The sequence below is a fragment of the Bubalus kerabau genome, chromosome 23, assembly GCF_029407905.1.
Source record: "Bubalus kerabau isolate K-KA32 ecotype Philippines breed swamp buffalo chromosome 23, PCC_UOA_SB_1v2, whole genome shotgun sequence".
Lineage (NCBI taxonomy): Eukaryota > Metazoa > Chordata > Mammalia > Artiodactyla > Bovidae > Bubalus > Bubalus kerabau.
The window spans coordinates 3,594,708-3,606,979 of record NC_073646.1 but is presented as its reverse complement, the minus strand read 5'-3'; the positions used below and the strand labels follow the sequence as shown (position 1 = coordinate 3,606,979).

The 12,272-nt window shown below is 58.5% G+C and overlaps 2 long non-coding RNA genes and 12 other non-coding genes across 14 annotated transcripts; 1 reads left to right on the top strand and 13 right to left on the bottom strand.

Moving 5' to 3' along the window:
• Positions 1 to 8: 8 nt before the first annotated feature.
• On the bottom strand, positions 9 to 80 carry TRNAP-UGG (transfer RNA proline (anticodon UGG)). The gene has a single exon. It is a non-coding gene; the product is annotated as a tRNA-Pro (tRNA).
• A 1,159-nt stretch (positions 81 to 1,239) lies between these two features.
• On the bottom strand, positions 1,240 to 1,312 carry TRNAK-CUU (transfer RNA lysine (anticodon CUU)). The gene has a single exon. It is a non-coding gene; the product is annotated as a tRNA-Lys (tRNA).
• Positions 1,313 to 2,031: 719 nt separating this feature from the next.
• Positions 2,032 to 2,103, bottom strand: TRNAP-UGG (transfer RNA proline (anticodon UGG)). The gene has a single exon. It is a non-coding gene; the product is annotated as a tRNA-Pro (tRNA).
• A 2-nt stretch (positions 2,104 to 2,105) lies between these two features.
• On the bottom strand, positions 2,106 to 3,829 carry LOC129637957 (uncharacterized). Its single transcript, XR_008707643.1, has 2 exons — positions 2,942 to 3,829; positions 2,106 to 2,369 (listed from the first exon to the last, which is right to left on the bottom strand). It is a non-coding gene; the product is annotated as an uncharacterized LOC129637957 (long non-coding RNA).
• On the bottom strand, positions 3,270 to 3,342 carry TRNAK-CUU (transfer RNA lysine (anticodon CUU)). The gene has a single exon. It is a non-coding gene; the product is annotated as a tRNA-Lys (tRNA).
• TRNAP-AGG (transfer RNA proline (anticodon AGG)) lies at positions 3,770 to 3,841 on the bottom strand. The gene has a single exon. It is a non-coding gene; the product is annotated as a tRNA-Pro (tRNA).
• Positions 3,842 to 3,975: 134 nt separating this feature from the next.
• Positions 3,976 to 4,714, top strand: LOC129637955 (uncharacterized). Its single transcript, XR_008707642.1, has 2 exons — positions 3,976 to 4,218; positions 4,440 to 4,714. It is a non-coding gene; the product is annotated as an uncharacterized LOC129637955 (long non-coding RNA).
• Positions 4,632 to 4,703, bottom strand: TRNAP-UGG (transfer RNA proline (anticodon UGG)). The gene has a single exon. It is a non-coding gene; the product is annotated as a tRNA-Pro (tRNA).
• An 864-nt stretch (positions 4,715 to 5,578) lies between the features above and the next one.
• TRNAK-CUU (transfer RNA lysine (anticodon CUU)) lies at positions 5,579 to 5,651 on the bottom strand. Its single transcript has one exon. It is a non-coding gene; the product is annotated as a tRNA-Lys (tRNA).
• A 429-nt stretch (positions 5,652 to 6,080) lies between these two features.
• Positions 6,081 to 6,152, bottom strand: TRNAP-AGG (transfer RNA proline (anticodon AGG)). Its single transcript has one exon. It is a non-coding gene; the product is annotated as a tRNA-Pro (tRNA).
• A 790-nt stretch (positions 6,153 to 6,942) lies between these two features.
• Positions 6,943 to 7,014, bottom strand: TRNAP-UGG (transfer RNA proline (anticodon UGG)). The gene has a single exon. It is a non-coding gene; the product is annotated as a tRNA-Pro (tRNA).
• A 1,109-nt stretch (positions 7,015 to 8,123) lies between these two features.
• Positions 8,124 to 8,196, bottom strand: TRNAK-CUU (transfer RNA lysine (anticodon CUU)). The gene has a single exon. It is a non-coding gene; the product is annotated as a tRNA-Lys (tRNA).
• A 428-nt stretch (positions 8,197 to 8,624) lies between these two features.
• TRNAP-AGG (transfer RNA proline (anticodon AGG)) lies at positions 8,625 to 8,696 on the bottom strand. Its single transcript has one exon. It is a non-coding gene; the product is annotated as a tRNA-Pro (tRNA).
• Positions 8,697 to 9,465: 769 nt separating this feature from the next.
• TRNAP-UGG (transfer RNA proline (anticodon UGG)) lies at positions 9,466 to 9,537 on the bottom strand. Its single transcript has one exon. It is a non-coding gene; the product is annotated as a tRNA-Pro (tRNA).
• Between the last annotated feature and the right edge of the window lie 2,735 nt (positions 9,538 to 12,272).

Below are 12,272 nucleotides of genomic sequence, written 5' to 3'. Positions count from 1 at the left end.
AAAGGGGCGGGCTCGTCCGGGATTTGAACCCGGGACCTCTCGCACCCAAAGCGAGAATCATACCCCTAGACCAACGAGCCACTACATCATTCCCTCTCCCGCCTCCAGTCCTGTAGGTGACTCCAGTGAAGCTCGCTGCCATAGCTCAGTTGTCAGCGTGAGCACCGGAGAATCCGGCTCTCGGGGATCGTTGGGTCGCAGGTTCGCAGCCGCAGTCCGGTTTCAGAGGGACGTTTCGATTATCTGCTCCTCGTGCGGCGGGAACTGGAGGGAGACCAACCCCCCCACCCCCCACCCCACCCCCCCACCCCCCCCACCCCCAACCGCCAAGCTGCAGCTTTGCTCAGTTCCGGCCTCAAATAGAGGCAGGAGATTCCCCGCCCAGAACACCTCGACCGCAAGAGGCCTCTCCTCAGGTCCCTGGGCCTGAGGCAAAACAGACTCTGGAACTACCGAACAACCCTATATCCCTCTACTTAATCGACACCTGAACCATATTTCTCCTCCAACAAAGCAGTCTCTGAGCGAGAGGAGGAGGAGGTTCCGCAGGACCGCTCACTGTCCAGGGGTAGGAGTCTCCATTGGAGAAGGCAATGGCACCCCACTCCAGTACTCTTGCCTGGAAAATCCCATGGACGGGGGAGCCTGGTGGGCTGCAGTCCGTGGGGTCGCTAGGAGTCGGGCATGACTGAGCGACTTCACTTTCACTTTTCACTTTCACGCATTGGGGAGGGAAATGGCAACCCACTCCAGTGTTCTTGCCGGGAGAATCCCAGGGACGGGGGAGCCTTGGTGGGCTGCCGTCTCTGGGGTTGCACAGAGTCGGACACGACTGAAGCGACTTAGCAGCAGCAGCAGCAGGAGTCTCCATTAGGTGCAAGAGGGTCAAATTCCCAGAGCAGCCTAGGTCTTCACACCTTTTAATTTGGGGGACTTATCAGCCTTTAAGAGCGCTCGTTCTTCCCTTGTCCTGAACTTACTCTCCTAACCTTCCAGAAATGGGAGTCTAGAAGTTTCCATGTGAGGCCCAACCGTTACAAGGAGCAGACAAGGCCAGGGCAGGGCCCAGCGTGGCTTTCTATGGTGAGCAGGAATCTGTTTGTGTCTGCACCCTGTGCCTCCAACAGGGCACTTTTTAGTTGGGAATGGACAGCTAGGAGCAGAAAACCAGCACACGTGGCACTGGAATCCACAACAAGCACACGTGGCACTGGAATCCACAACAAGCGGCAAAAACTACGCCCAACGTGGGGCTCGAACCCACGACCCTGAGATTAAGAGTCTCATGCTCTACCGACTGAGCTAGTCGGGCGGCTGAGGATAGCCGCCTACGGCCAGGTTTCCGAAGTTGACGGGCTGTGGACCGCCCCAAACCAAAGTATGGAGCAGGTACCAGGGTCAGTGGGTAAGTGGAGTGCCTGGATTTGAGGTGGGGGTGGGCTCCGGCTGCGAACGCCAGCAGCGCATCTCCTCTCCCCACGCCGATGCCCTGGCCTCCTGACCGAGAACCGTGGGGTCCAGCTTGACGGTTCTGAGACCTGCCACCGGCGAAGAACAGGCTCCTGATGCAGAGGAAGGGAACATCTCTGTCTTCCGTTCCTCGTTCCTCCAGCACAGGCTGACAATGTAGCTTGTTAGGAGACTCACGGGGGAGAAGGCAATGGCACCCCACTCCAGTACTTTTGCCTAGAAAATCCCATGGACAGAGGAGCCTGGTAGGCTGCAGTCCATTGGGTCGCTAGAGTCGCACACGACTGAGCGACTTCACTTGCACTTTTCGCTTTCATGCATTGGAGAAGGAAATGGCAACCCACTCCAGTGTTCTTGCCTGGAGAATCCCAGGGACGGGGAAGCCTGGTGGGCTGCCGTCTTATGGGGTTGCACAGAGTCGGACACGACTGAAGCGACTTAGCAGCAGCAGCAGGAGATTCACGGAGACACTTTGGCTACTGGGTCTCAATGAAAAATTTTAAAACGACAATGGAAGGGCACAGAGTGGGCCTTGAGACCCGCAAGTGAGAAAGAAAAGCAGGGCTCGTCCGGGATTTGAACCCGGGACCTCTCGCACCCAAAGCGAGAATCATACCCCTAGACCAACGATCCCCACACACCTGGCTCCCTCCCCCGGTCCTTCCGCAGGTGACTCCGGTGAAGCTCGCCGCCATAGTTCAGTTGTCGGTGTCCCCACCTGCGAACCCCAGGTCACAGGTTCGTAGCTGCAGTCCAGTTTCAGAAGGACGGTTGGATTATCTGCTCCTCGTCCGGCGGGAGCTGGAGGAGACCCCGCAGCTGCAGCTCTGCTCAGTTCTGGCCTCAAACGGAGGCAGGAGACTCCGCGTCCAGGGCACCTCGTCTGCAAGAGGCCTCACCTAGGGACCGAGTGAGGGAGGCCTGAGTGAGGGAGGCGGGGAAAAACAGATTCTGGAAGAATCCTATATTCCTCTAGTTAATTGACACCTGAATCCAATTGTGCCCCAACGGAGCAGCGTGACTGAACTAGAGGAGGAGCGGGAGGCGGTTTCCAGCCATGGCTCTCCGGTCCAGGGGAAGGAGGAGGGGCTCAGGTTTTTACACTTTGTTCTTTTAAATTGGGACCAGTGCTCCCTGAGGAGGAAAACCCCTGTGAGCCTTAAATGGCGTTGATTCTTGCCTTGCCTTGTCCTGATCTGCTTACTTTCTTGACCTTCCAGGAATAGGAGTCTACAAGCCCCCATGAGAGACCCAATCGCTACAAGGAGCTGACAAGGACGAGGGCAGGACCCAGCATGGCTTCCAATGTTGTTCAGCCGCTCAGTCGTGTCCGACTCTTTGTGACCCCATGGACGTCAGCACGCCAGGCCTCCCCGTCCATCATCAACTCCAGGAGTTTGCTCTAACTCACGGTCATTGACTCAATGATGCCATCCAACCATCATGCTCTGCCACCCTCTTCTCCTCCTACCTTCAATTTTTCCTAACATCAGGATCTTATCCAATGAGTTGGCTCTTGGCATCAGGTGGCCAAAGAATGGGAGCTTCAGCATCAGTCCTTTCAATGAATATTCAGGGTTGATTTCCTTTAGGATGGACTGGTTTGATCTCCTCGAAGTGCAACAGAGTCTTAAGGGTCTTCTTCAACAACACAGTTCAAAAGCATCAATGGAGATCAGAAATTTGTGTGTGTCTGCACCCTGTGCCTCCAACAGGGCATCTTTTAGTCGGAAATGGACAGCTGGGAGCAGAAGACCAACCCACGTGGGGCAGGAATCCACAATAGGCTGCAAAAACTACGCCCAACGTGGGGCTCGAACCCACGACCCTGAGATTAAGAGTCTCATGCTCTACCGACTGAGCTAGCCAGGCGGCTGCACACACTCGTCTGCAGACAGGTGTCGGAACTTGACGGCTGTGGACCGCCCCAAATGCAGGATGGAGTAAGTCCTGGGATCAGCGGGGCCATGGGGTGACTGGATTTGAGGCGGGGCTGGGGCCAGACGCAAACGCCAAAAGCGCATCACCTCTCTGCACACCGATATCCTGGCCTCCTGACCTGGGACTGTGGGGCCCAGGCTTGAGCGTTCAGAGACCTGCAAGCGAAGAACCACCGGCTCTTGATGCAGAGGAAAGGAACCTCTCTCAGTCTTCCGTGCCTGGAACTCGGACTGAAAAAGTAGCATGTTAAGACACTCGTGGAGACACTTTGGCTACTGGGCCTCAATGAAAATTTTGAAACGACGACAAGGGGAGGCACAGAGTGGGCCCTGAGACCCGCAAGTGGGGAAGAAAAGCAGGGCTCGTCCGGGATTTGAACCCGGGACCTCTCGCACCCTAAGCGAGAATCATACCCCTAGACCAACGAGCCACACACACTAAGGTTTCTGGCTCCCCTCTCTGATGCCGAGGTGTCTGGGAGCTGGACCGGCGACACCAGTGAGGTGGTGCGGAAGGGAGACCCCAATTTCAGACCCACTGGGAAGTGCGGGGTTCCAAGAATGATGCCCGCGGAGAAAACCCAGCGCTCCCGAGCCGGCAAAACGGACAGAAGCCCCTGCGCTCCGACAGTCCGGGGTCCGCGCCGCCTCTCCTCCGCCGTCGGATGACAGAGAGCCCCGGACCAGGAAGGGCGGCCGGCCTCTGTCCCCGCGTCGCTCATCGGTCACTTCGCAAGCCTCCTCGCAGCCGCGAGCGCAGGGGACCCGCTGGACAAAGCCGGCGAGGGACTCCGGGTCGCGCGTGCAGGTGGGGAGCGCACGAGAGCGGGCGGGGGCGCGAGGGGTCCCAGAGCCTCGATCTCTGGGACACTCGCTTTGGGGGCGGCTGAACCCCCAAGACGTGGCCCTGGGTGATCGCTCAACAAACGCCGGCAGAGTGCATCGAGGGGACACCGCCTCCGCCTCGGCCTCCCGTGCTGCTCGCGCTTTTCCCGGCTCAGCTCCCCGCTCCCGCTCCCGCCCCCGCAGGTCAAAACCAAGACAGCCCTCTTCGGACGTGGGGCCCCCAACCCCCGAGGCTGACTGTGAGAGTCGCTTTGGTCTGCCGACTGATCCGGCCGGACAGCAGCGGTCCTGGCCTCAGATGCCCTAGGCGCGCCTTGCGTCTCCCCGAAGCTTCCACCAGGTCTGCCTTCAGTCCTCCTCTTAAAGAAAAAGGGCGGGCTCGTCCGGGATTTGAACCCGGGACCTCTCGCACCCAAAGCGAGAATCATACCCCTAGACCAACGAGCCAACACACACCTCCCACCCCCCTCCCCCCGTCCCTCTGCAGGTGACTCCCGGGAAGCTCGCCGCTGTAGCTCAGTTGTCAGTGTGTGCACCTGAGAAACCCGCTCTGTGGGTTCTTGAGGTCGCTGGTTCGCAGCCGAACTCCGGTGGCAGACAGAAGGTTAGATTATCTGCTCCTCTTGCGGCGGGAGCTGGAGGGAGACCCCGCAGCTGCAGCTCTGCTCAGTTCTGGCCTCAAATGGAGGCAGGAAACTCGCCGCCCAGAACACCTCGCCCGCAGTCGTCCTCACACGGGGACCGATGGGGGGCGGTGCCTGGGCCTCCTGAGGAAGTGAGGAAAACAGATTCTGGAAGAACCCTAGATTTCTGAATCCAATTCTGCCCCTACGGTGCAACGTGTCTGAGCGAGAGGAGGAGGGGGAGGCGGTTTCCGGCCATGGATCCCAGGTCCAGGGGAAGGAGGAGAGGCTCAGGTTTTTACACTTTTTGTATTTTGATTAGGACCAGTCCTGGTGGGCTGCCGTCTATACGGTCGCACAGAGTCGGATACGACGGAAGAGACTTAGCAGCAGCAGCAGCGTTCCCTGAGGAGGAAAACCCTTGTGACCCTTAAAGGGCGTTGGTTCCTGCTTTGTCCTGACCTGCTTACTCCCTTGACCTTCCAGAAATGGGAGTCTAGTTATCCCGAATAGAGGCTCCTCAGATACAAAGAGCAGACAACTCCGAGGGCAAGACCTAGGCAGGCTTCCTAAGGTGAGCAGGAATCTGTATGTCTGCACCCTCTGCCTCCAACAGGGCAGTTGTAAATCGGAAATTTACAGCTGGGAGCAGAAGACCAACCCACGTGAGCCAAGAATCCAAATAGGCGGCAAAAACTACGCCCAACGTGGGGCTCGAACCCACGACCCTGAGATTAAGAGTCTCATGCTCTACCGACTGAGCTAGCCGGGCGGCTGCACACACCCGTCTGCAGACAAGTGTCGGAACTTGACGGCTGTGGACCGCCCCAAATGACAGGATGGAGTAAGTCCCGGGGTCAGCGGGGACATGGAGTGACTGGATTTGAGGCGGGGCTGGGCTCCAGACGCAAACGCCAAAAGCGCATCTCCTCTCTGCACACCGATATCCTGGCCTCCTGACCTGGGACTGTGGGGCCCAGGCTTGAGCGTTCAGAGACCTGCAAGCGAAGAACCACCGGCTCTTGATGCAGAGGAAGGGAACCTCTCTCAGTCTTCCGTGCCTGGAACTCGGACTGAAAAAGTAGCATGTTAAGACGCTCGTGGAGACACTTTGGCTACTGGGCCTCAATGAAAATTTTGAAACGACGACAAGGGGAGGCACAGAGTGGGCCCTGAGACCCGCAAGTGGGGAAGAAAAGCAGGGCTCGTCCGGGATTTGAACCCGGGACCTCTCGCACCCTAAGCGAGAATCATACCCCTAGACCAACGAGCCACACACACTAAGGTTTCTGGCTCCCCTCTCTGATGCCGAGGTGTCTGGGAGCTGGACCGGCGACACCAGTGAGGTGGTGCGAAAGAGAGACCCCAATTTCAGACCCACTGGGAAGTGCGGGGTTCCAAGAATGATGCCCGCGGAGAAAACCCAGCGCTCCCGAGCCGGCAAAACGGACAGAAGCCCCTGCGCTCCGACAGTCCGGGGTCCGCGCCGCCTCTCCTCCGCCGTCGGACGACAGAGAGCCCCGGACCAGGAAGGGCGGCCGGCCTCTGTCCCCGCGCCTCTCATCGGTCACTTCGCAGGCCTCCTCGCAGCCGCGAGCGCAGGGGACCCGCTGGACAAAGCCGGCGAGGGACTCCGGGTCGCGCGTGCAGGTGGGGAGCGCACGAGAGCGGGCGGGGGCGCCGAGGGTTCCGGAGCCGCGATCTCTGGGACACTCGCTTTGGGGGCGGCCGAACCCCCAAGACGTGGCCCCGGGTGATCGCTCAACAAACGCCGGCAGAGTGCATCGAGGGGACACCGCCTCCGCCTCGGCCTCCCGTGCTGCTCGCGCTTTTCCCGGCTCAGCTCCCCGCTCCCGCTCCCGCCCCCGCAGGTCAAAACCAAGACAGCCCTCTTCGGACGTGGGGCCCCCAACCCCCGAGGCTGACTGTGAGAGTCGCTTTGGTCTGCCGACTGATCCGGCCGGACAGCAGCGGTCCTGGCCTCAGATGCCCTAGGCGCGCCTTGCGTCTCCCCGAAGCTTCCACCAGGTCTGCCTTCAGTCCTCCTCTTAAAGAAAAAGGGCGGGCTCGTCCGGGATTTGAACCCGGGACCTCTCGCACCCAAAGCGAGAATCATACCCCTAGACCAACGAGCCAACACACACCTCCCACCCCCCTCCCCCCGTCCCTCTGCAGGTGACTCCCGGGAAGCTCGCCGCTGTAGCTCAGTTGTCAGTGTGTGCACCTGAGAAACCCGCTCTGTGGGTTCTTGAGGTCGCTGGTTCGCAGCCGAACTCCGGTGGCAGACAGAAGGTTAGATTATCTGCTCCTCTTGCGGCGGGAGCTGGAGGGAGACCCCGCAGCTGCAGCTCTGCTCAGTTCTGGCCTCAAATGGAGGCAGGAAACTCGCCGCCCAGAACACCTCGCCCGCAGTCGTCCTCACACGGGGACCGATGGGGGGCGGGGGGAGGGGAGGAGGCGGTGTCTGGGCCTCCTGAGGAAGTGAGGAAAACAGATTCTGGAAGAACCCTAGATTTCTGAATCCAATTCTGCCCCTACGGTGCAACGTGTCTGAGCGAGAGGAGGAGGGGGAGGCGGTTTCCGGCCATGGATCCCAGGTCCAGGGGAAGGAGGAGGGGCTCAGGTTTTTACACTTTTTTGTATTTTTAATACGACCAGTCCTGGTGGTGGAGAAGGCAACGGAACCCCACTCCAGTACTCTTGCCTGGAAAATCCCATGGACGGAGGAGCCTGGTAGGCTGCAGTCCATGGGGTCGCTGAGTCGGACATGACTGAGCGACTTCACTTTGACTTTTCACTTTCATGCATTGGAGGAGGAAATGGCAACCCACTCCAGTGTTCTTGCCTGGAGAATCCCAGGGACGGGGAAGCCTGGTGGGCTGCCGTCTTATGGGGTCGCACAGAGTCGGACACGACTGAAGCGACTTAGCAGCAGCAGCAGCAGTGTTCCCTGAGTAGGAAAACCCTTGTGACCCTTAAAGGGCGTTGGTTCCTGCTTTGTCCTGACCTGCTTACTCCCTTGACCTTCCAGAAATGGGAGTCTAGTTATCCCGAATAGAGGCTCCTCAGATACAAAGAGCAGACAACTCCGAGGGCAAGACCTAGGCAGGCTTCCTAAGGTGAGCAGGAATCTGTATGTCTGCACCCTCTGCCTCCAACAGGGCAGTTGTAAATCGGAAATTTACAGCTGGGAGCAGAAGACCAACCCACGTGAGCCAAGAATCCAAATAGGCGGCAAAAACTACGCCCAACGTGGGGCTCGAACCCACGACCCTGAGATTAAGAGTCTCATGCTCTACCGACTGAGCTAGCCGGGCGGCTGCACACACCCGTCTGCAGACAAGTGTCGGAACTTGACGGCTGTGGACCGCCCCAAATGACAGGATGGAGTAAGTCCCGGGGTCAGCGGGGTCATGGAGTGACTGGATTTGAGGCGGGGCTGGGACCAGACGCAAACGCCAAAAGCGCATCTCCTCTCTGCACGCCGATATCCTGGCCTCCTGACCTGGGACTGTGGGGCCCAGGCTTGAGCGTTCAGAGACCTGCAAGCGAAGAACCACCGGCTCTTGATGCAGAGGAAGGGAACCTCTCTCAGTCTTCCGTGCCTGGAACTCGGACTGAAAAAGTAGCATGTTAAGACACTCGTGGAGACACTTTGGCTACTGGGCCTCAATGAAAAATTTGAAACGACGACAAGGGGAGGCACAGAGTGGGCCCTGAGACCCGCAAGTGGGGAAGAAAAGCAGGGCTCGTCCGGGATTTGAACCCGGGACCTCTCGCACCCTAAGCGAGAATCATACCCCTAGACCAACGAGCCACACACACTAAGGTTTCTGGCTCCCCTCTCTGATGCCGAGGTGTCTGGGAGCTGGACCGGCGACACCAGTGAGGTGGTGCGAAAGGGAGACCCAATTTCAGACCCACTGGGAAGTGCGGGGTTCCAAGAATGATGCCCGCGGAGAAAACCCAGCGCTCCCGAGCCGGCAAAACGGACAGAAGCCCCTGCGCTCCGACAGTCCGGGGTCCGCGCCGCCTCTCCTCCGCCGTCGGACGACAGAGAGCCCCGGACCAGGAAGGGCGGCCGGCCTCTGTCCCCGCGCCTCTCATCGGTCACTTCGCAGGCCTCCTCGCAGCCGCGAGCGCAGGGGACCCGCTGGATAAAGCCGGCGAGGGACTCCGGGTCGCGCGTGCAGGTGGGGAGCGCACGAGAGCGGGCGGGGGCGCCGAGGGTTCCGGAGCCGCGATCTCTGGGACACTCGCTTTGGGGGCGGCCGAACCCCCAAGACGTGGCCCCGGGTGATCGCTCAACAAATGCCCGAGGAGTGCATCGAGGGGACACCGCCTCCGCCTCGGCCTCCCGTGCTGCTCGCGCTTTTCCCGGCTCAACTCCCCGCTCCCTCCCCTCAGGTCAAAACCAAGACAGCCCTCTTCGGACGTGGGGCCCCCAACCCCCGAGGCTGACTGTGAGAGTCGCTTTGTTCTACCGACTGATCCGGCCGGACAGCAGCGGTCCTGGCCTCAGATGCCCTATGCGCGCCTTGCGTCTCCCTGACGCTCCATCAGGTCGGCCTTCAAAGAAAAAGGACGGGCTCGTCCGGGATTTGAACCCGGGACCTCTCGCACCCAAAGCGAGAATCATACCCCTAGACCAACGAGCCGACACACACAAGAGCCCCTCCCCCCGTCCCTCTGCAGGTGACTCCCGGGAAGCTCGCCGTTGTAGCTCAGTTGTCAGTGTATGCACCTGCGAAACCCGCTCTGTGGGTTCTTGAGGTCGGGGGTTCGCAGCCGAACTCCGGCCTCAGACAGATGGTTAGCTCATTGGCTCCTCCTGCTGTGGGAGATGGAAGGAGACCGGGAAGCTGCAGCTCTCCGTTCTTGGGAGGTCCCTGAAGCCACCCACCCACCTGGCCTCAAGTGGCTGCCGTTGACTCCAGCCCTGCACCTCGCCAGCAGGCGGCTCTCTCCAGGACCTATCGGGGGTGCCTGGACCTGAGGCAAAGCAGACTCTGCAACTACCGGAACAACCTTTTATCCCTCTATTTAATTGACACCTGAACCAAATTCTCCTCCAGAGCACTATCTCAGCAAGAGGAGGAGGAGGCGGAGGTTCCCTGGGAAGGCTCACTGGTTCAGGCGTGAGTGAAAGTCGCTCAGTCGTGTCCGACTCTTTGTGACCCAATGGACTATACAGTCCGTGGAATTCTTCAAGCCAGAATACTGGATCCATAAGCCATTCCCTTTTCTAAGGGATCTTCCCAACCCAGGGAGACGAACCCAGGTCTCCTGCATAGCAGGCGAATTCTTTACCAGCTGAGCCACTAGGAGTCTCCATTAGGAGCAAAAGGGTCAAATTCCCTGGGGCAGCCTAGGTCTTCACACTTTTTAATTGGGGGGCTTGTCAGCCTTAACGAGCATTAGTTCTGGCCTTGTCCTGAACTCCTTACTCCCCTCGCCTTCCAAAAATGGGAGTCTACAAGCCCCCATGAGAGGCCCAAAAGCTCAAAGGAGAGGACGACAGCGAGGGCAGGACCCAGCATAGACGCCTATGGTGATCAGGGATTTATGTGTTTCCACTCACTGAGCCTCTAACAGGGCAGTTTTTAGTCGGAAGTGGACAGCTGGGAGTAGAAAACTAGCTCACATGGTACAGGAATCCACAATAGACAGGAAAAAAAAAAAAAGAGGCAGCGAAAAAGTCGCCCAAGGTGGGGCTCAAACCCACGACGACCCTGAGATTAAGCTAGCCGGGCAGCTGCACTTTTCTACGTGCTCCGAATTTCCGAAGGTGACTGGCTATAGACCACTCCAAATGACAGGAGAGGGCAGGCTCGGGGTCAGAGAGGACATGGAGTCCTCTCCGGGCATTCTGAGTGTCTAGACTGCCTAGAATCTGTGGTGTCCTCAGGCAGAGGAGGAGCTGTGCGGGGCTGCGAGGGGGCTCGGCACTGACGGATGGACGGACTTAGCGGCCGCCAGAAGCCCTGCGGCACGACAGAACTCAGGGCAGACCCGCGGGGGCTGATCTCACAACGTGTAGACGGACACTCAGCCCCAAATGAGGATGGGCCCACCTACTTGCTGCTGCCAAATATCTGTTAAAGCCGCGTCTGGGCTCAGGATGATGCCAGGGTCTGCTTCAGATCATGGGTATTTTCAGCTGCACAGGTGGCCCTCAACCCCAACCACCAAAGTCAGACGCAGCCTGAGATCCCGGATGCTGCCTGGTACTGAGTTGAATTCGGTCTTTCTCTGGGCTTTGACACAGCCTGAGGCCCACATATTGACTCCAGTCCCCACCATGAGGCCAGGGGACGTGGGTGTGTCAGCTTGAGGTAGTGCCAGGAATATGAGGACACAGCTCCTGCCTCAGAGTGGTGGAAAGCAGGCCTGAGCCGTGGGTTCCTTCTGCCAAAATATTTTGCTGAGCCCCGACAACTCTGAGTCCGGTCGGATCACTGATAGGAACCCTCAGGATCCAGAGCTAGAAGCTGCCATCTGGGACAAGACTCTTCATGTTTCTGCCCAAAGTGTGGTGGAAGAGTGTGAGGTACAGGGGCAAGAGTGGGCCCAGGGAACTGGGAGGGGGCCTCAGGGAGAAAACCAGTGCTTCCAGCAGCCCAGAGTTGCCTGGCTCAGGGAGGTGGCCTGTGGTGGGCAGACAGGATGGAAGCTCAAGCAAGAATTAGTTTTGCAGTCTTGAGACATTATTCTAAATGATTTACCAAAAAAATTAAGTAACTTAATATCCCAAACAAATCTTTGAGGCGTGAGCTGCTATTATCCCCACTCTACAGATGGGGCCCTTGAGAGGCCCTTGAGAGCCCAGGCTTGGTGGGTCCAGATCTGTGAAGTCCAGATGGGGAATAGAGGAGCCTGGTCCTGTAGCCCTCCCCCAACCCTAAAAGAACTGCCCAGGATTTGCATCCTGGACCACTCACACCTAGAGGGAGGCTCAAAACCCCAGGCCACCAGCCACGTGGGTGTGGAGATTTCCTAGATCTCCACAAGGTTACTAGAGTGCTCCTGAAACTGAGGTTCAGGGACAGAGTCTGTGCAGGGAAGTATGGATGTGTGGGTCAGGGACATAGATCAGTCCACAGTGTCCCAAAGTGATACCCAGGGCAAGTGCGGGAGAGCAGGGCTTGGACCCCAGGACTCCCTGTCACTACTTACTCCCTCCTGTCTCAACCCTTTTGCTCTCCATCATAAAGTAAAAGCACCTGGAATTAGAGTCTGTCATTTCAGGCACACCACAAAAATGTCCTGAGGGCAAGGGAAGGGCTTGTCCAGAATTTGAAGCTGCCCATAGAGAGGGGTCAGAGAAGGCAATGGCACCCCACTCCAGTACTCTTGCCTGGAAAATCCCATGGACGGAGGAGCCTGGTAGGCT